Genomic DNA, 23,802 nt, shown 5'->3' on the forward strand with positions numbered 1-23,802 from the left:
ATTCAAAAGGAATAGTTTTAAAACCTCAGGAAGCATGTGACTATCCAACAAATTATACCCCTCGAAAACAAACTACCAACAGCAAAACTCCACACTTTCAAGTTATATAACTATCATACAAAAGCAACCGATTAGTATGGAACATTTGGGTCAACCAGTTGTTTTTTTCTACATTGTACCAAACACTTGATTTGGTGGTGGTGGTGGTTGTTTAAGTGTTGCTTAAACCATTATATTATCTCGGGCTTGCAAGGCAGCTGAGTCAATGGAGCAGTTGTTTAAGTATCATGTGGACTCAGTGTGCAGCTTTGGCAGATATTACTGAGTTACTGCAACCAATTCTCACCAGTGTTTTTTTGAGCATCTACTTCATAGCAGATGAATCCACAGACCCTACCTCCATGTTTCTCAGAATCTTAGCCCCTGGACCACCTTTATCCAAATCACCTGAGAGTCTTGCCAGAAATGCAGATTCTGGCACCCTACCCAAAATATCCTAAACCAGAACCTCCAGAGGCAGGGCCTGGCCATGTGCTTTTTAAGAAGGTCCATCCTACTGATATCATCCAAACTCAAGTGTGAGTGGCACGCTACTCTTCAGTCAGTCCTACAGAAAGTGGAAAGAAAGGATAAAGAAGTAGAGTGATGAGGGAGTGAGGGGAGCCAAGCAGGAGAGTGACGTGGTAGAACACTGGAACAGCTACTCACAAAGAGATCCAATACAGTAATGGTATACACAAAAAGAGTTTATTTCTGTTTCACATAAAAGTCTGGGTGTATTTGGTCCTGGGCTTATACAGAGGTATCATGGTGTCAAGGACTCAGGATTCTTCTATTTCTTCTATTAGCGCTTTTCTTCTATTAGATCTTCTAATACTTTGTGGTTCTGCCATCCTTAGGGTCTTTCTCTTAATCTATAAAGTCTAAGAGTTGTTCATTATCACCTCCTCATTTCAACCAGACAGAAGGAAAGGAAGAGGGTCCCTTCCCCTTAAAAGCACTAGCCAGAAGGTACCCTCGCCATGGCTGTTCATATTCCACAGTTTACCCGCCTATCTCCGTCCAACTACAAAGGAGAGGGAGAAATGTACTGGGGAAAGGAGAAACCCGTGTGCCCAGCTAAAATGTGAGTTCTGTAACAATGGAGGGGAAAGAAAAATAGATAATGGAGTCAACTTGCTGCCTCTGTCACCTGAGAGGAGAAGGGGAAGCGGGAGGGGAAGAGTAGGAAGGGGAGGTAAAAGGGAATGAAAAAGAATATAAAATTTACTATTGTCCATTTTTCAAAAGCCCCTACCCCTGCCCACCCACTGCCACACATCTATTCTAGTCTGCTGTTCCTGATTTTCTAAGCTTCTTTCATCAAGCCTGTTGCATTCACTTTCACTCACACCCCTCTAGCCTTGGCCTTGGACATTGACTTTGATTGGAAAACAATCTGCTGCCAATTCTTCCAATATTATCAGCATAATGGGCTGCAGGCACAATCTGTTTTTCAAAGTTCTCTGCTTTATGTTAAAAGTCAGGGGCCCAAGGATGAATTTTAAACAGTAGAGTTGCCTTATTTGCGGTTCGAGATGGTTGGTCAGTCAGCCCTATCCCAGCACTCTTTGTAGGTGAATGATGTGGGCAGTGTTGCAGACCTGTGCTTGATGAACTGAATCTCCACGTGCATAATCACCCTGACTTTCAGGTGAAAACTGCCCTTTGGTTTATAGTCTGGTTGCTGGAGAAAGTCTAAAGTGTGAAGGAACAGGTAGCCTCAGTGTTATCCGGACACTCTAGCTACCTTCCTGTGGAGTAAGGATTCCCATGGCCTCATGCCCAAAGTGCTGACGTCTCAAGAACAACCCCCTCCAGCATTTCACTGACCCAAGATGAACCACGTGACATTCATTCCATGGATCAGACATCAGGTCAGACCTTATTGCTTTTGGACAGCAGCCATTACATGATTTACAGAGCAAAGGATAGGTACAATACAAACCTCAGAGTACGCGACAAAGTTAGAGGGTATTTCTAAGCATGAAAATATGCAACATTTCAGGAGTAATGTCATAAAAAGAGGGATCAGACCAACAGATCACTGTCTCCATTTAACTGTAATCTCTAAAAATAACTTTAGCTCTCATTTCTGAGTCAGAGAGAAACTTTAGAAGTTACATTCATGCTTTTAGGAGGCAATATGTAACCCAACTTCTCCAAAACTGAACTTAAATATAATCTAAGTCAGAATTCAATCCCCCAAGGACATTTCAGTATAGACTCAGATTCACAAAGCAGAGGAAGAGATAATGTGGTTTTATTCCAAAGTGCAGACTTAAACACATGGCAACCCTCATCATTCTCAAAGTTCCCAATTGCTTCATTTGCTCCCAAGAGTCAAGTGGCTTCTATAAGAAAATTACATGCGGTCAGAAAATTACAGGAGGCCTGGTTCTTTGGGAGTAATGATCCATTCATTTGATAATTTGCTAAATGCTTACTCTTTCTGCTCGTCATTTTTTCCTCCTGGTTAGTACATCATGCATATGGTGACAAGAGATAAAGAAATGGACAAGCTCCCAGAAAAAACAGACAAGAAATGGGACCAAAAAAAAGACATAAAATGTCTTTTAAAATAAACTTAATATTTTGAAAAATGGCTTTTATGAAAAATACCAGTGGAATAATTTAGATGTACCCTTGTAGCCTCACAGATGCTGATTTTTCAGATGGTGGTGCCATATACCCCCACCACTGGCATGGATCCCACTGCAAAGGGCCTCTGGGGACATCCAAGCACAACCCTGAATAGACATCTGGCCATAGACAAATCCTCCTTGTCTCCAGAGACTTCTACAGGATTCCAACTCTAGTTTTTAAAATGTGAGTATATGAGACACACAGGTCTGTAGGCTCTGGTTTTAGAGGTGAATCCTTCATATTAATGATTCTGAGATTGATTTTCTCCTTTGTTGGCCCTTCTTGACCATTTTTACCTTCTCAGTGACCACGTTTCAGTGCTCACTAGGACCTGGACCAGGGGCAGGGTAAACCGAGGTAAGTAGCTCTGTGTTACTGCCTGCTACTATGCCCACGGATGTGTGGTGATGAGAAGGGTAAAACAAAAAGCCAGAATTCCTTTCCAGGATGAAATAAATGCAAGATAAGCACAGGGAGCTGCTCAGGTGCCTGAGGAAGGTGGCCAACTCCAGATGTCCACAAAGTGTCCATGTCAGGTGACCCAGAGGTGCAAAAAACAGGCAGACTGCTCCTGTGCCCAGTAGCAAGAATATCAAGTATGTCAGGTCTTTTTGGTGTGGCTTAATACAGCCTACTTAAAAGGAAAAATAGAAAATCTATGTGAACAGTTTCCAGCTGCCGGCTCTAATTTCCCATGATGGCCCATGACAAGGAGTGCACAGTGTTATTGATCAGTTATGACATTATCAGAAAAGGGCTGAATGGAGTTTGCTCTCACTCTTTTCTTTCTCTTTGCTCTTTGTCAGTGTCCTTAGGAAATGTATCTAATTCTTAGGCTTCTCCAGCCAAGCAGGATGGGCAAGAAGACATTTATACTGGATGGCTTCTAAAAACATGTTATACCAGTTTCAATATTTTAGGAAAATAACTGTACAATAATCCAATATTAACAGAAGAAAGAAAATATTCATTCAAAAGTGCCTATATGCTCATGTCCTATGTATTTCATGTCTTGGACCAAAATATTCTATTCTTCTCATGAAACCACTTATAGTTACCAAGCTGAAAAATCAAACAGACATTATGTTTTAGCAAATTTCTTCATTTCCCTTTTGAGTTCTTTGGAAAGAAAAGAACAAAGTGCAGAGAAATACTTATTCTCTAGGCCATAAAATCAGGAGGGCAGGCCTGTGATCTATTGAATGTTGAGCACCAAGCTCAGTACCTGGCACGTAATAGTTGCTCAATAAATTTTGTTACCACATGCTGAATGACTCCAACAAGTAATTAGATTTTTCTGCCACTCCCCTCTATTCAAAGCTCTAACAAAGAACTTTTTAAAGGTGTGAGCCCATGGTCTCTATTAAAGAGTTTTCCATTGCAACTTTTCTTCTTCTAACTAGTAGCTTTCTCTTGTATACTCAAAAGTCACCTCATTTAGCTTAGTCATGGAGCACAGAGGTTTGAAGTCATGCAAACATGGATTCAGCTACCTGGCTCTGCCACTTGCTAGTGTCATTACAACTTCAGCAAGTTGCCTAATTTCTCTGAGCCTCATTTTTCCCACCTATAAAGGACCATAATATTTCCACAAGGCTATCGATGGATTAAGTGAATAATATGTACAAAACAGCTCACAAAGTGCCTGATAATAGTCTATTTATGATGACCACTTTATTTTAAATATTATTATAATCATTATCATCACTGGTATCCACTGGAAGCTTTAGAATAATCCTATAGCATGCTTTATAATTAAAACACTGTTATATATCTAATTAAGAAAGTTTTCTTGCTCATACATTTATAAGCTGTTCTTTTGTACTGTATGATACCAAAGGAAAGTTACCTATAGTTTTTGTAATATTCAGGGACAGACAATATTCAAGTATGCAAATTCTTGAATGCAAATTTCTTTAATGCTTTCCTTAGTAGTCTATACAAAACTTTAATATATATGTGTGTATATATTATATATAATATATACATTACATGTATTATATATACACATATGTTAAATATATTATATATTATAAATTACATTATATAATTAAAGATAATATATTAAAATATGTAATCTATAATTATCTAATAAATCATTATATATATTATATAGGTCATGTGCAGTGGTTCATGCCTGTAATCCCAGCTCTTTGGGAGGCTGAAGCAAGAGGATCCTTTGAGCCTAGGTGTTCATTCCCAGCCTAGGCAACATAGTGAGACCCAGTCTCTAAAAATAAATAAATAAAATAAACAATAAATAACAAATAAATAAATAAAATAAACAATAAACAAATAAAATTATACAGATATTATATATATATGTACATATTATATACATACACACATATATATATAATTTGCCATTATAAGCTAGCTGTAACTTTCCCAAGGTCAACAGCTTGTCATTGGCCACAAAACACAAAGGAGAAAGTAGTATATATCTACACATCCTCCAAAGCCTAAGGCTGCAAATGGCTGGCATAGAAAACATCCAGTCCTACTGTACCTGAATACTCCCTCTAGAAGGTTCTTAGAATGAATCAAAGGTGAAAGAGGGCATAGATGGAAGCCACTGACCAGCCCCCAACTCCATACATACTGCACTCCATCCTTTAGAGGCATAATAATTGGTTCATTCCTACTTGCAATTCAGAAATATTAATTGAGCATCTTCAATGTGCTAAACACTGCTTTGCTTTCAATGATGGAAATGAAGTGGTAAGCAAAACAAGAAAAGTGCCTGCCCTCATGGAGCTTGCATTCCAGAGTAATTTGTTTCTTGGTAGCAAGAACAAGGAGGCTGAGTAACAGACCTTACAGTTGGTGTATGATATAGTTTTCAATCTTTCTAAAAGTTCTTAATTATCTGCTGTCTAACTTGTAAGCCAAATTTCATTCCTTCTGTGCAGAATGACATGGCCAGTCTGACCACCAAATACGATGGGGCTTTCTTAACTATTCAAGTACGCTGTTGGCAAAAGATAGTGGGCTATTCAAAATGACATGCCGAAACATGTAGGGTGATTTTAATCAATTATTTTGGCCAATTTCAAAGGTATTTATCACAAAGCAACACAGTCTTGCTAAAATATTTCTTTAAACACAGAGTCCTTTGTTCCTACACCTTTAAGAAGTAAAGGGAATACCCAGACACTGTACCTGTTTTGTAAGTTAAAGTGAAAACATACTGCACTGAAACTTATAGTTGATATCTCTTCAGAAGAGAAATTCATCAGCAAGGTAATAATTCCCAGTAGCTACACAAAGAAACCACAGTCTTCAGAAAAACCACATAACAGAGAATGGAATACTGTGAGCAGCCCACATAATTACTCATGATAGATAAGTGTATTAAAAATTAAATATAAATTATTGCAGGCATTATAGTTTTGGCACAAGATGAAAAAAGTGCTTTATGTTACTTAAAAGTTTTAATAACTGCCTTAAATTTGGCTCAGTTGAAAATAAGCTTATCCTGAGTAAATATAAAGCATTTATTATTTGAAGTATTGCTTTCAATACAATTGTAGGTTTAAAAAAAAAACAACCTCTTTAATTTTCTAAAAGTTGCTATGTGGCATTGATCTTTTTTAAAAGTACTAAAAAGAGATACAAATAGGTGAATTTTAAACAGGGTTGTTCTAAGGAGGATTACTTTAACATATGAAAATCTCTTACCAAAACTCTGCTAAATCCTAAAATCAAATCCAGATGATTTTGAATCTAAATGTGAGAGGGGAAAAAATAAATCTTTTAAAGAAAAACATAAGAGAGTATCTTCATGACCTTGGAGTAGGCAAAGAGTCCTTAAATAACACAAAAAGCACTAACCTTAAAACAAAAAAGATAAGTTAGATTATATTAAGAATTTCTGTTTATCAGTACTAAGAGAGTGAAAAGAAACCCACAGAGTAGAAAAAGATCCTTGCAATACACGTCTCCAACAAAGAACTGACACTCAGAACATATAAAGAATTCCTGGCCTGGTGCCATGGCTCATACCTGTAATCAGCACTTTGGGAGGCCGAAGCTGGAGGATCACTTAAGCCCAAAAGTTTGAGATCAGCCTGGGCAGCATAGTGAGAACTTGTCCCTACTAAAAAAAATTTCTTAAATTTAGCTGGGTACAGTGGTGTGCACCTGTAGTCCCAGCTACTTGGGAGGCTGAAGCAGGAGATCACTTGAGCACAGGAGGTCAAGGCTGCAATGAGCTATGATCACTCTATGCACTATAGCCTGGGTGACAGAGCAAGGCCCTATCTAAGAAGAAGAAGAAAGAAGAAGAATTTCTACAACTCAATTCAATAAGAAAAAGAAAGACAACAATAGAAAAATGAGCAAAGGACTTTAATACCTACTTCACATAGAACGATATCCTAACAGCCAATAAATACATGGCAAGGAGCTCACCTTCATTTGTCATCACTGAAATGCAAACTAAAACCACAAGGAGAGACATACTTCCATCCAAGTGGCTGAAATTTTAAAAAGAGGCAAATACCCAATAGAGCAACTGACATTCACATACACTGCTGGTGGGGATGTAAATTGGTACAAATACTTTAGAAAACTGTTTGGCAGTATCTGCTAAGCAGAGGTCTTCAAAATGTGGTCCCTGGACCAGTAGCAAAGGCATCACCTGGAATTTGCCAGAAGCCCACATTCTTGGGCCCTACTCCATACCTACTGAATCAGAAACACTCCAGGTGTTTCCCAGAGATCTGTGTTTTAACAAACCCTCCAGGTGGTTCTGATGCGTGTGCAATCTTGAGAACCACTGTGCTAAAGCTCAGCATACGCATAGCCTCTAACTCAGAAACTGTACTGTTAGGAATGTCTACCAGAGATGTGTATGAGCTTTCATCAAAATACATGTACAAGAGTGTTTGCAGTAGCACTACTCAAAACAGCCAAAAACTGGAAACTATCTGATATGGTTTAGCTGTGTCCCCACTGAAATCTCATCTTGAATTGTAGCTCCCATGATCCCCATGTGTCGTGGGACAGACCCAGTTGGAGGTAATTGAATCATGGGGGAGGGTTTTTCCCGTGGTGTTCTCATGATAGTAAGTCTCACGAGATCTGCTGGTTTTATAAAGGGCAGTTCCCCTGCACACGCTCTCTTGCCTGCCACCAGGTAAGACATGCCTTTGCTCCTCCTTCAGTTTCCACCATGTTTATGAGGCCTCCCCAGCCATGTGGAACTGAGAGTCCACTAAACCTCTTTTACTTTATAAATTACCCAGTCTCGGGTATAGCAGCATGAGAAGGAACTAATACATTACGTAATGCCATCAGTAGGAAGGACAAACAAAGCATGCTATAGTCACTAAGTAGAAGTCTACACAGCAATGAGGCTGCATAATCTATAATTGTATGCAACAGTGTAGATGAACCTCACGTACATAATGACAGACAAAAGAAGCCAATCACAAAGCTACACATCTTGTAGGATTCCATTTGCAGAAAGTACAGAAACAGGCAAAACCTGACTCTGCTATTACAAGTCAGGATATGGTTATGATTGGGAGAGACCGGTAGGTGAAGACTGCAAGGGCTCTAAGGAAGGTTTCTGGATGCTCCCACCATTTTTTTTTCCTTGAGCTGGGGTTGGTTACAGTAATGATCTGTTTATGAAAATGCACTGTGCTGTATGCTTATAATGTGAGCACTTTTCTGCCAGTATACAACAATGAAAAGGTTTTCTTAAAACTTGATTAAAATAATTCTTTTCAAATTGTATAATAAGTGTGAATTACTTTAGGTAGAATATTTGCATTGGAAAAAGTTTAGGACATTAAAGAGTAATGTCCTAATATTCCACTCTAGGGAATTGTCATCAATATGGCAGAAGAAGAAAAAAGCTTACAAGATCAAATACCAGTGAAATCTTCCCTGAATGACTGCATCAAGGTACTAAAAATGGTCCCTGGGGTCAGACTAAACAACAGAAACCCACCAGTGGGCATAGTTCGTCAGTAAATCTGTGCTTTAATAATTAAAATGTAAGCACTATATTTATATACCCCTTAATTCCATAAGAATTTTCAGTGGTTGTAACTGCATTAACCTACTCATCAGTCAGGTTAAGCAGCCATCAGCGGACCATGAGAAGCAAAGGGGAAGGTCAGGCACATTAACTAGCTGATGTTTGCTTCTGATTAAAGTTGGCTTATTTATTTATTTATTTATTTTGCCAGCAGAGTCAGTGAATTTTTAAAAAGACAATGATTGTCATCTCATCTCTGTTGCCAGCAAAGCCCTCATTCCACCTTGAGCTCCCTTTTGAGTAGCCAGGGCTCTGGGTTACACATGGGCTCATTCTGCTTTTACCGACAAGGATGCTGCATTAGTCCATTTTCACGATGCTCATAAAGACATACCTGAGACTGGGTAATTATAACAAACTGTCTCTCAGACCACAGTGCAATCAAATTAGAACTCAGGATTAAGAAACTCCCTCAAAACCACTCAACTACATGAAAACTGAACAACCTGCTCCCGAATGACTACCAGGTACATAACAAAATGAAGGCAGAAATAAAGATGTTCTTTGAAACCAATGAGAACAAAGACACAACATACCAGAATCTCTGGGACACATTCAAAGCAGTGTGTAGAGGGAAATTTATAGCACTAAATGCCCACAAGAGAAAGCAGGAAAGATGAAAAATTGACACGCTAACATCACAATTAAAAGAACTAGAGAAGCAAGAGCAAACACATTCAAAAGCTAGCAGAAGGCAAGAAATAACTAAGATCAGAGCATAACTGAAGGAAACAGAGACACAAAAAACCCTTCAAAAAAATCAATGAATCCAGGAGCTGGTTTTTTGAAAAGATAACAAAACTGATAGACCACTAGCAAGATTAATAAAGAAGAAAAGAGAGAAGAATCAAATAGACGCAATAAAAAATGACAAAGGGGATATCACCACCGATCCCACAGAAATACAAACTACCATCAGAGAATACTATAAACATCTCAACACAAATCAACTAGAAAATCTAGAAGAAATGGATAAATTCCTCGACACATACACCCCCCCCCAAGACTAAACCAGGAAGAAGTTGAATCTCTGAATAGACCAATAACAGGCTCTGAAATTGAGGCAATAATTAATTGCTTACCAACCAAAAAAAGTCCAGGACCAGATGGATTCAGAGCCGAATTCTACCAGAGGTACAAGGAGGAGCTGGTACCATTCCTTCTGAAACTATTCCAATCAACAGAAAAAGAGGGAATCCTCCCTAACTCGTTTTATGAGGCCAGCATCATCCTGATACCAAAGCCTGGCAGAGACACAACAAAAAAAAGAGAATTTTAGACCAATATCCCTGATGAACATCAATGCAAAAATCCTCAATAAAATGCAAACCGAATCCAGCAGCACATCAAAAAGCTTATCCACCGTGATCAAGTGGGCTTCATCCCTGGGATGCAAGGCTGGTTCAACATACACAAATCAATAAAGGTGATCCAGCATATAAACAGAACCAATGACAAAAACCATATGATTATCTCAATAGATGCAGAAAAGGCCTTTGACAAAATTCAACAGCCCTTCATGCTAAAAACTCTCAATAAATTAGGTATTGATGGGATGTATCTCAAAATAATAAGAGCTATCTATCACAAAACCACAGCCAATATCATACTGAATGGGCAAAAACTGGAAGCACTCCCTTTGAAAACTGGCACAAGACAGGGATGCCCTCTCTCACCACTCCTATTCAACATAGTGTTGGAAGTGCTGGCCAGAGCAATCAGGCAGGAGAAGGAAATAAAGGGTATTCAATTAGGAAAAGAGGAAGTCAAATTGTCCCTGTTTGCAGATGACATGATTGTATATCTAGAAAACCCCATCGTCTCAGCCCAAAATCTCCTTAAGCTGATAGGCAACTTCAGCAAAGTCTCAGGATACAAAATCAATGTGCAAAAATCACAAGCATTCTTATACACCAATAACAGACAAACAGAGAGCCAAATCATGAGTGAACTCCCATTCACAATTGCTTCAAAGAGAATGAAATACCAAGTAATCCAACTTACAAGGGATATGAAGGACCTCTTCAAGGAGAACTACAAACCACTGCTCAATGAAATAAAAGAAGATATAAACAAATGGAAGAACATTCCATGCTCATGGGTAGGAAGAATCAATATCGTGAAAATGGCCATACTGCCCAAGGTAATTTATAGATTCAATGCCATCCCCATCAAGCTACCAATGACTTTCTTCACAGAATTGGAAAAAACTACTTTAAAGTTCATATGGAACCAAAAAAGAGCCTGCATTGCCAAGTCAATCCTAAGCCAAAAGAACAAAGCTGGAGACATCATGCTACCTAACTTCAAACTATACTACAAGGCTACAGTAACCAAAACAGCATGGTACTGGTACCAAAACAGAGATATAGACCAATGGAACAGAACAGAGCCCTCAGAAATAATGCTGCATATCTACAACCATCTGATCTTTGACAAACCTGACAAAAACAAGAAATGGGGAAACGATTCCCTATTTAATAAATGGTGCTGGGAAAACTGGCTAGCAATATGTAGAAAGCTGAAACTAGATCCCTTCCTTACACCTTATACAAAAATTAATTCAAGATGGATTAAAGACTTAAACGTTAGACCTAAAACCATAAAAACCCTAGAAGAAAACCTAGGCATTACCATTCAAGACATAGGCATGGCCAAGGACTTCATGTCTAAAACACCAAAAGCAATGGCAACAAAAGCCAAAATTGACAAATGGGATCTAATTAAACTAAAGAGCTTCTGCACAGCAAAAGAAACTACCATCAGAGTGAACAGGCAACCTACAAAATGGGAGAAAATTTTCGCAACCTACTCATCTGACAAAGGGCTAATACCCAGAATCTACAATGAACTCAAACAAATTTACAAGAAAAAAACAACCCCATCCAAAAGTGGGCGAAGGACATGAACAGACACTTCTCAAAAGAAGACATTTATGCAGCCAAAAAACACATGAAAAAGTGCTCACCATCACTGGCTATCAGAGAAATGCAAATCAAAACCACAATGAGATACCATCTCACACCAGTTAGAATGGCAATCATTAAAAAGTCAGGAAACAACAAAGTGCTGGAGAGGATGTGGAGAAATAGGAACACTACTCAACTCCACTCTTGTAGCATGAGAAAAGTCATAGACACCACATAAACAACAGTGCATGTGAATGTGTTCCACATCGTTTACAAAACTATCTACAAAAACAAGCAGAGGGCTGGGTTTGATCTGCTGGCCACAGTTTGCAAATGCCTACTCTTCGAGTTGATATGAACATTACTCCTTTTAAAGGAGACCAGACTCTAGAATCACTCCAAATGCAGGGAAATATTTTCAGCTATCCAAAATCAATCACGGGCGCTAGTTGCTGGCCTCTGACCTAAATCATTTCAGGTCTGCACTGCTAATAGGTGTCAGGTTCAGAGGCTGGCACGGGCGCTGTTCTTGAATGGTCCTGAGTACAGCCACCCATGTGAGCAGGACAAATAAGTCCCCTTGAAGGGAGGCACCTGAGAAAGCCTACCGGTCTAAGTGCGCATTAGTGTAGGTGTGAAAACACATTATCTCACTCAGCAGAAAGTACAGCTGGGATTGCCCAAGTGATGTGGTCCCTATGATGTAAAATATGAAAATGTCTTCCAACTAGTTTCATCAATGAAATCTTTGTGGGTGATTTCTTTTAAGCCATTACTTATGCCTCTTGAATCGTGTGTTTGATTTCATTGAGTAATTATTTCGCTAGATACAAGGGACCCTGTCAGAATATCTTTACTGACTAAAAACAAGCTATGCTTTTGGTGCCCTGGAAACATATAACAATACTATATAATATTAACTAAGCCAAGGCTTAGCTGGGAAGTAACTGGATCTCCTGTTCCTTTTCAACACTGTTTTTGCCCCTTCTCATTGTCATCCTTCTCACTCTTCCCTCTTTTCCAACCATGTTTTATGTTTCTGTCCCTCTTTCTCTTGCCTTAAACCAATCAAAACCAAACAAATAAAAGGAAGTAGAGAGCAGCAAGACTTCATACTGAAAATGTCCTTAAAGGAAACGGCTTTCACATTTATCATTTTTTTCATTATTTTGAGTCAGATTTTGAGAGCAAGAACATATATCTTTACTATATTAAAAATCAGAGTCACTCTAACCATGTAATAAACCCAGAACACGTATTCATGGTAACTACACCTCCAGTGGTTTATGATTTAAACTCAGAAAGTTTCTTTAATTAATCTCTGCTATGGGTTTGATATCAATGTCAATTAAAAGCAGCACATCATGACCCTTATGCAATGAGATAAGAATAAGAAAACTGGGAAGCTGAGGCAGGAGAATGAGGCGAACCTGGGAGGCGGAGCTTGCAGTGAGCTGAGACCACGCCACTGCACTCCAGCCTGGGCGATAGAGCAAGATTCCATCTCAAAAAAATAATAAGAAGAAGAAAACACTAATATATTGGTCTGACATAGAATATGCAAATTTGTTCATTATAAAAATAAGTATGTCTGTTGAAAGGCTGGCAAATAACCAATGGCTCACTGATAATACCCTCTAATCCCAAGAAAAAAAACATAGACCAAAATAAAAAGAAAATAAACTTCGTATAAAGATGAGAAAGCAAAGTGTCCCCTTGTTACGTAATATTAGAATGCTCTCTCATACCTACGGTTGCTTTCGTTCTATGTCAAATGAAATTACGCTGCCCACCTGCAGGTGCTGAGAGGAACAAGTTAGAGGCTCCATGGAAAAGCATCTTGAAAATAGCCGAGTGCTCTGCAAATGCAGGTCGTTATTTATGAAAAAAAAAAAAAAAAGGCAGGAGGAAATCCATCTGTTCTAAAACCTCTCTCCTCAATATGCTTCCTTATTATCTACACGAATTAAAGATGAGTTTATCAAATTCGTGTTTACAATTATGTGATGTGGGTTAAAATAATCACACACACAATCAGAACCCACGGCTGACTACTTACAACATTTCCTTTGTCATTCTGTCTAGGATGAGATTGTGTTTTGTTATTGAACCATAAAAAATGTCATTAACCCTTGGTTCATTGTTAATTCTTAGAAAGCTAGAATCCTTTTTGTGTCTTTGGAATCCCTTTCACACACAGCCAGGTGGATAGAAAATAGAAGGTACCTGAGAGGTGAGGAACTGTTAGTGAATTGATGTGGAAGCTTCTAAAGGCATTGCTCCTGAAACGCCAAGTTTCAGCAGGAATAGAAGCTGAGGGCCTTCCCACCACAGATGGCCAGATTGGGTGCCTTCTGAGCCCACTGTCTAGCTCAAGCCCTAGCCTGTCGATCCTGAAAATACCAGCAAGTACTGTCCTCCTGCTAGTAGTATTATATATAGTGTGTCTCACAAAGACCCAGAGGGGTCAGATGAATGACAGCTTAAAGTAATTCACACACTCCTGAGCCAACAGTCCTGGGCTCCAACCCCTAGGCCATCACTTAAGGCTCTGAGACCCCAGGATGGCACTCAGCATGAAGGCACTTCACATCCTGTGAACATCTGTCATGCTTTGGACACACACACACAGACACACACCAACACTTCTTAAACACTCTGCCTGTGTTTAGGGCTATCTCTCCCTTATGGGTCCTCTCTCCCCTAGAAATAAGCCAGAACCTCATTTCCCAAGACTTCCTTGCATCTAGGTTGCTGATATGTGATGAAAGCTTTGTGGATCTGACACACTCCCAAGAGACTTTAAAGCAGTTGAGAGCAATGTGGACAAGCATGAGTGCCCTACAATTTTTTTCTGTTGTGAGAGAGGAAATAGAAGGCTCCAGCTTTGGAGAACATCAGCAAAAAGGTCTCCACATTAGTGATAAAAGCTGTGGTATCTCTGCCCTGTGAAGGTGGCAGAAGGTCATCACAGACTTTCCACCCTTACAAGAGTCTGAAGTACCCAATACATCCTATACTAACTTCCATGTATACTTAAGCAAATTAGAGTATGTCCCGCTGCTGAACAAACTCGGTTGTTTCACTTATCAAATGGAAATAATAAGAGGTGCATCAAAAAATGTTAAGAATCACCAGGAACACCCAGCTCAAAGCACCTAGAACATAGGCTCAAAGCACCTAGAACATAGGCAGAAAGCACACGTCAAATGTGAGTTCTTCCCTTACTTTTTGATAATCAATACTTTTATTTTTCTATTTATTACTATTACTAGACATTACTATTAACATGTTATGTCTTCTTTTACTACCTTTTTAATGGTTAACCTGAAGATTACAACACACTTTTTTTTTTTTTTTTTTGAGATGGAGTTTCACTATTGTCGCCCAGGCTAGAGTGCAATGGTGCGATTTCGGCTCACTGCAACCTCTGCCTCCCGGGTTCAAGTGATTCTCCTGCCTCAGCCTCCTGAGTAACTGGGATTACAGGTGCCCACCACCATGCCCAGATAATTTTTATATTTTTAGTAGAGACAGGGTTGCACCACATTGGCCAGGCTGGTCTCGAACTCCTGACCTCAAGTGATTTACTCGCCTTGGCCTCCCAAAGTGCTGGAATTACAGGTGTGAGCCACCGTGCCGGGCCACAACAGGCTTTCTTGATTTATCACAGTCATATACACAGCATCATTTTATCACCAATTTTACTAGAACTTTAGAGCTGTCTGACTCCATTTACCTCGCCATCTCTTTTGCTTTACTGCTATTGTACACCTAATTTATTGCATCAGTTTTAAACTTCATGAGACTTTATAATTATTGCTTTGTACAATCAATAATTACTTCTATTTAGCCTCTTGCTTACTCATCCTAGTATGTTCATTTCTTCATGCGACCATTTGGAATTGTTTTCCTTCTGCCTGAAGAAAAAAATGTTTTCTTTCAGTACAGACCTGCTAGCCATATTCCCTCCATTGTTATTTCTCTAAAAGTACCTTCCCTTCACTTTCACTATTGAAAATATTTTTCATTCTATTTCTGTGGTGGGTTTTCTTTTTCTTCACTTGAAACATGTTTTATTGTCCTCTGGATGCCACTGTGTCTCATGAGCATTCAGCTGTCAGTTTTGCCATGGCTTTTTGAAGGGTAATGTGTCTTTTTCTGAAGTTGTTTTGGTTTGTTTGTGTTTTTTGTTTTAAGTTCTGGGATACATGTGCAGAACATGCAGGTTTGTTACATAAGTATACGTGTGCCATGGTGGTTTGCTGCACCTATCAACCCGTCATCTGGGTTTTAAGCCCTGCATGAATTAGGTATTTGTCCTGATGCTCTCCCTTCCATTCCCCCCACCCCGTGACAGGCCCCGGTGTGTGATGTTCCTCTCCCTGTGTCCATGTGTTCTTATTGTTCAACTCCCACTTATGAGTGAGTACATGTGGTGTTTGGTTTTCTGTTCCTGTGTTAGTTTGCTGAGAATGATGGTGGGAGTGTAAATTAGTTCAACCATTGTGGAAGACAGTGTGGCCATTCCTCAAGGATCTAGAAAGAGAAATACCATTTGACCCAGCAATCCCATTACTGAGTATATACCCAAAGGATCAGAAATCATTCTACTATAAAGACACATGCACATGCATGTTTATTGCAGCACTATTTACAATAGCAAAGACCTGGAACCAACCCAAATGCCCATCAATGATAGACTGGATAAAGAAAATGTGGCACATATACGCCATGGAATACTATGCAGCCATAAAAAAGAATGAGATCATGTCCTTTGGAGGGACATGGATGAAGCTCAAGTTGTTTTTAAGGTTTGATTTTTTTTACTTTGGCCTTCAGCAGTTTTACTATGATGTTTCTAGGTATGTTTTTGTTTGTATTTCTATCATTCAAAATCCCATGTGCTTCCTTTTTTTTTTGAGACAGGATCTCTGTCGCTCAGGCTGGAATGCAGTGGTGTGATCTCGACTGACTACAATCTCCACCTCCTGGGCTCAAGCAATCTTCCCTCCTCAGCCCCCCGAATAGCAGGGACTACAGATGTGCCACCACGCCTGGCTAATTTTCTGTATTTTTGCAGAGACGGAGTTTCACTATATTGCCCAGGCTGGTCTTGAACTCCTGGGCTCAGGCAATCCACCTGCCTTGGCCTCCCAAAGTCCTAGGATTACAGGGATGAGCCACTGCACCTGGCCTCCAAGTGCTTCTTGAATCTAAGGGTTCAGTTTGGTGAAATTCTCAGCCATTATCACTAAAAATTTTTTCAGCTACATTTTCTTCCTCCATTCACTCAGGGAATTCAATTTTGTATATATTCGACCTTTTCAGCATATTTGGCATGGGTCTTACACACCTATTTTTTTTAAATCTGGCCCTACGTGTTCATTGGTCCTGTGTTCTGCTGTGTCCAATTAACTGCTAAGCTCAATATACTCCTAATTTCAGATATTGTATTTTTCCCATTATAGAATATCCATTTGATTTCTTATAGATTTTTAGTATGTGGCAAAAGTCTATCCTTTTATCTGTTTTGTCCCTTTTCTCTATTTTTGAGCATATTAATCATAGTTAGCTTTAAGTCCTTATCTACTATTTTTATTTTTATTTTATTTTTATGAAACAGGGTCTTGTTCTGTCACTCAGGATGGACTGCACTCATGTGATCACAGCTCACTACAACCTCAATCTCCTGGGCTCAAGTGACCCTACTGCCTCAGCCTCCCACATAGCTGGGACTATAGGCACACATCACAATGCCCCGCTAATTTTTTAATTTTTTTGTGGAGATGGGGTCTCACTGTGTTGCCCAGGATGGTTCTGCTAATTTTAATATTTGATCATCTGTGGGTCTTTTTATCTGTTTTTCTCTTGCAGCCAAATTATAAAACATGCAAAAGTCAAACTTGGGAGGCTGAAGCAGATCACTTGAGCCTAGAAGGTCAAGGCTGTGATGAGCTACGATCACTCTACTACACTCCAGCCTGGGCAACAGAGCAAGGCTCTATCACAAAAATCAAGACTTTTGCATGTCTGATAATTTTCCATTGTATTCCAGACATTAAAAACTGCAAACACTCCAGGTGACTTTATCATCCACTAAGGAGAATTTTCTTTCCTCTATTAAGTGGATATTGTAAAGGACTGATCATTTCAATCCAATCGTGGGTTAAGCTGAAAATGGGCTAGGTTTTGGTTTTTGTAAGACTCATTGTACCTCTGCTTTTCCTCCATTTCTATGATATGGGAATCCTAGCGTTCGTGGTGATGCTGGTGGGGTCTTTGGCTCTTCAGCCATGAAAGATCCCGGGAGTTTCAGCTTTGCCCTTCAGAGATGTTGACCTTAGCTCTCTATCTTCCCACTAGTGCAGCCAAAAATGTCTTGATGGGGAGACTATCCAACTGTTTGTTTCTCATTCCATACCCAGAATTGGTCAGTGGCCCCAGAGGGGTGGAGAGTAGATGGTAATGGCCAGTTCATCCTAAAAGGATTCCCTCCTTGCTTTCTTAGATCTCTGTGCCTACAAAAATATGCTTTTTGTAAATTTAAATTGTATCTATTTTCTCCCAATTGTTGCAGCAAGAGCACTGGCCAGGACCATCCACATCCTGGCAGGAGGTCCCCCTGCCCTCCTTTGTAACAAATGATATAACTGGTGACTTGATTCTTATTAAGCACCTGAAATTTTTCATTAATAACAGAAGAAATTGGAATAAAAGGAGATCCCAGACAACTTGATTGTTGGGTTTTAAGAAACGTTTAAAATGGTGTTTGTTTCATTCTCAGATCTGAAGAACATTTTATTTGGAATAAGAACCACTTTTTACAGACAGACCAGGTTGACCGAATTTAAATCACAATTTCCAGTTCAGATTCAATTTAATCATTCCATTTATACAAACCACAAATCAAAATAAAACCATTGTGACAGAGGAGAACCGTTTTGCCTATAAATTTTATCCTTGTGATTAAGACATGCTTGTAATAAATTATTTGGTTTTTGTTAAAACAATATTGATTCACGTTACCCCACCCTCAGTCAGAATAAGCTCCACACTGACATAACAGAAAAAGAACTGATTGTTAAAAATCTGGAAAGCAGCCAAATTTACAATAGATTGCTCCTCCTGTTTATAAAAAGCTGCTATAACTGATTATTGCAAAAAATTTCCTCCAAGCAATGCACGCACAAGTTGCTGCCTTGAGAAATACGGAAAGTTAGAAATTAGAACTTTACATGTAGTGTATAAATCTAATCAGTGCAAGGAACGTGAGTGCTGGGAACCCACCAAATACTGTAGGGAAGACTTCTTGCATGGCCCTTTATTCTTAGGAGTACAATGACTCTTGGAGAGGATCAGTGGCGCTTCTGGCTTAAAAATGCAACAGGGGCTTGTCATATTTAGGTGATGAACTACGTGATGTTTGTGCTAATTTCTGACCCTTTCCCATTTCCATGGCTATTCGCCCTTTTCAGAACTCCTCCACAACCACCTAATTGGTGTCTTCTTTCACCCTAAATTCCTGAGGCCCTTGCTAAGTCCTACCCTTTTAAAGTTATACCACTTCACCTTCCTAAACTTATCACTGCCCTCCCCTTCCACCACACTGCTGCTGCTACCTGTGCCTTCCTTGGGGGAGACTTGCAAGGAGAGTAGAATAGAAATTCAGAAAATAAGCATTTTCAGGCCCTTCTATCTTAACAGGGAGGCACAGCCCACCTTATGTAATGCACAGGGCTAGTCCTGGCCAGATTAATTGAGGAAATGGGTGGTTGTTCTTGCAGAACGAGCTGGGAGAAGAATGCTAACATTAATTGTTCACAGTTTCCAGCCCTTTCTTTGGTTGTGCCTTCTTTATCCTGTTATAGCTGGTAAAAAATTCAAAGGCCACTTTTATTTTTTCAATCAACAGCTTGACAGGATCTAATAAAAATGCAATCCCTTTAATGGACAGGTTAATGCACTGGCGAATTGAGGTCTACGGCCCCTATACCTGGCACACACACAATCTTTTTCCTGAAACAGCTCTTCCCTTCCCATCAAAGGGTATGAATTATTTGTCCAAACAATCTCCCACTCTAAACTTAATACAAAAGCTTGGTTGGTGTTGAAATTTGGGTGGGGCCCACCAAATCTAAAGCTCTATAGTTCAGGGGAAAAAATTAGCCGCATAGTATTCTAGAGTATCAAATGAAACCAAAACACTCTACCTGCCAAGCATTTCCAGCAGCCAAATACCAATGTTAGATTGAGGTGGATGGTTCAAACCTAACAAGGTCAAAGAGGTGCTGCTTAAAGAGCTTTCAATATTGTTTCTTTAACAAATGGCCTGTTTCCTTGTTCTTTCATCAAGCAGAGTTTTTTCCAAAGTTTCAAGGTCTCAAAATGTGTAAGTCGCTTTTTCCATATTTTGTTTCGACATAAATATATTTATTTATAATTATTTAAGTTACTTTTACATATTTGGGAAAATATACATCTTTTTCAAAACACATTATATACGCTTTTACTGTCCTTAAAAGACGGCACATGGGGCCGGGTGCGGTGGCTCACGCCTGTAATCCCAGCACTTTGGGAGGCCAAGGCGGGCAGATCACGAGATCAGGAGATAGAGACCATCCTAGCTAACACGGTGAAACCCCGTCTCTACAAAAATACAAAAAAAATTAGCCAGGCATGGTGCTGGGCACCTGTAGTCGCAGCTACTCGGGAGGCTGAGGCAGGAGAATGGCAGGAACCCTACCCAGAAGGCAGAGCTTGCAGTGAGCCAAGACTGTGCCACTGCACTCCAGCCTGGGCAACAGAGTAAGACTCCATCTAAAAAAAAAAAAAAAAAAAAATGGCACATGGGCCAGGCATGATGGCTGACGCCTTTAATCCCAACATTTTCGGAGTCCAAGGTGGGTGGATTGCTTGAGTTCAGGAGTTCGAGACTAGCCTGGACAACACGGCAAAACCCCATCTCTACAAAAAATACAAAAATTAGTCAGGCATAGTGGGCCCACCTGTAGTCCCAGCAACTCAGAAAGCTAAGGTGGGAGGATCGTGAGAGACCATGAGGCAGAGGTTGCAGTGAGCCGAGATTGTGCCACTGCACTCCAGCCTGGGTGACAGAGCAGGACCCTGTCTCATAGAAAAGGTAGTACATTGGTATATTTTTGCTCATACAGGTGAATGACCAGACTACTGAGATGATGACTAAATGACAGCCCATCTTCTTTGGTATGTCCATCTCTGACCAGGAATTCCACCACTTCTGAGGCACCCAAAACCAGTTTAATTTCAAAAAAGAATTCGACTGAACCAAGAATATTTTCATCTCTCAGTCATCCAACCTACAAACCTGACTCTTGTCCCTTATTTCAACCTTCAGCCATACCCAAAAGCTTCATGCACATTTTGAGATACCTTCCTTTACAAAACACCTAAAATCTGCAATCCCCTGCCAGTTCTTGGTGTCATAATCTTTACCCATGGCTGCATCGACTTGTTGGCTATTGTGTCTCTAATTCAATAACACATGGATTCAGAGAGACTATGAGTCAAATCATGTCCCATCCAAACATAACTACACACAGAAAAGTCCTGCATGACACGGTATGTAGGGTGGATATTAGTTTTGGCTCCCTTTTCTGACTTCAAAAAACGAACCCACCATGAAATAACAATGGTTAACTTCACAGATCAGCACAATTTTACAAAGCACTTTCAGCACCATTATCTCATTCGGGCCCCACAAGAACTCCATGAAGTCGACAAAGCAGGCATTATCCTTATTTTAAAGATTATGAAATTAGGATCCAGAAAGGTTAATTACCTTCCCAACAGCTCCCAGCTGGTAAGCGGCAGAGTCCCAGTGGCACAATGGTTCCAGCCCATCACACAGCCTCAGAAAAACTCTAATTAATGTAGTCTTAGCACAAAGTACAGGATCTATTCGAGCATTATAATCAGCAATCATTGGGATAAATATCTCTTAAAATTAACCCTTCTGAATGTGATGCCAAGTTATTAGAAAGCTCTAGCACCTTGAGACAGTGTTTCACATTGTAGCACTTAAACTTCTCTCCTCTCTTTCTACAAGTTCACTAGGCTCTTCCTCCCTTCTCTGCTGCATATTTTAAAGTTACAAATATCCTATTATGTTAAAATGGTTGGGAAGTATGACTTTATTATTCAATTAGTGATGTGACATTATCCCAATAGTAACGTAACTACTTTTTAGGATCCACTTTGCACTTATACAACTCCCCTCCCCCACCCTGTCAGATCCTGTCTTTATTTAAAATTTTAATATTTTGCTCATCATGGATTTTTGTATTTTTTATTTAAAAAATATATTACTGAGCCAGTTGCAGTGGCTCACACCTGTAATCTTAGCACTTTGTGAGGCTGAGGCAGAAGGATCACTTAGCAGAATAAAACTGAAAATCAACTCCAAAAGGAAGTGTCAACATTCTACAAATACATGGAAATTGAATATAATCTGCTCTTGAATGATCTTTGGGTTAACAATGAAATCAGGATGGAAACAGAAAAATTCTTTGAAATAAATGATTACAGTGATACAACTTATCAAAACCTCTGGGGAGATGATCATTATGGCAGACGAGAGGAAGGACTAGATTGCAGCTCCAATTCAGATGGACAGAGCAGTGTGCACAGGCTTGCATCATGAATTTTGGCTCCAGAACGACTGCAAGAACAAACCAGGAACCCCAAGAGGGCCCACAGACCCTCTGAAGGAAGTGGACTGCTCCTGCAGGACCCGGGAGACACTCCAAATACTGTGATTGCTCAAACTGCAGAAGTGGGAAAGGGAGATCCTCCACTCCTGAGCACACATCCCCACGGGCGAAACTGAAGGTTTAGTTTGCAGGACAAGTTTCCGACCTTACCTGGAGCTGAGTCAATTTAGAGAGCCAAGCAAAATACAGGGGTAGAGGAAGCAGCGAGAAAGGCCTTGGGAGCTCACTGGGTCCCCAAGCAGGCCATTCCTGCCTGGCACCACAGAGATCCTTTGGGAAGGCGGCCAGAGGCACAGAAGAAAATGCTACAGGGAGAAGGAAGTCTTCAGCTGAACTTTGTAACAATTTGAACTAGACAAGAGGCCTCCTGGCCAGAACTCGGGGGAGGGCATGAATCCAGCATTGCAGACTTTACAGAGAGGGGAAGAACCATGCCCTTTTCTTTCCCAGCTGGGAGGCAGGTAGCCTGGGGCAAGTTCTCAAGCCCTGCTCACCCACTGCCTGGAAACAGACTCAGGCCTGTTAGTGGGGGCACAGTGGGAGTGAGACCACTCCTGCGGTTTGCATGGGAGCTGGGTGAGGCCTGTGACTGCCGGCTTTCCCCGACTTCCCTGACAACCTGCATGACTCAGCAGTAGCAGCCATAATCCTTATAGGTACACAACTCCACTGACCTGGGAACCTCACCCCCATCCCCTACAGCAGCTGCAGCAAGACCCTCCCAAGTAGAGTCTGAGCTCAGACACGCCTAGCCCTGCCCCCACCTGATGGGCCTTCTACCCACCCTGGTAGCTGAAGACAAAGGGCATGTACTCTGGGGAGTTCTAGGGCCCCACCTACCACTGTTTCCTCTCCACACTACCACAGCTGATGCTCTCTAGAAAGCACCACCTCTCAGCAGGTGGCCAACCAGCACAAAAATAGAGCATTAAACCACCAAAGATAAGAACCCTCACTGAGCCCATTTCGCCCCCCTGCCACCTCCACTGGAACAGGTGCTGGTATACACGACTGAGACCCACAGATGGTTCACATTACAGGACTCTGTGCAGACAACCCCCAGTACCAACCCGAAGCCAGGTAAACATGATGGGTGGCTAGACCCAGAAGAGAGATGATAATCACTGTAGCTCAGTTCACAGGAAGCCACATCCACAGGAAAATGGGGAAAGTACTACATCGAGGGAACACCCAATGGGACAAAATAATCTGAACAACAGCCTTCAGCCCTAGACCTTCCCTCTGACAGAGCCTACCCAAATGAGAAGGAACCAGAAAACTAACTCTGGTAATATGACAAAACAAGGCTCTTTAACACACCCAAAACACCAGCAATGGATCCAAACCAAGAAGATATCCCTGATTTACCTGAAAAAGAATTCAGGTTAGTTATTAAGCTAATCAG

Source organism: Pan troglodytes, chromosome 22 (genome assembly GCF_028858775.2).
Source record: "Pan troglodytes isolate AG18354 chromosome 22, NHGRI_mPanTro3-v2.0_pri, whole genome shotgun sequence".
In the NCBI taxonomy this organism is placed as follows: domain Eukaryota; kingdom Metazoa; phylum Chordata; class Mammalia; order Primates; family Hominidae; genus Pan; species Pan troglodytes.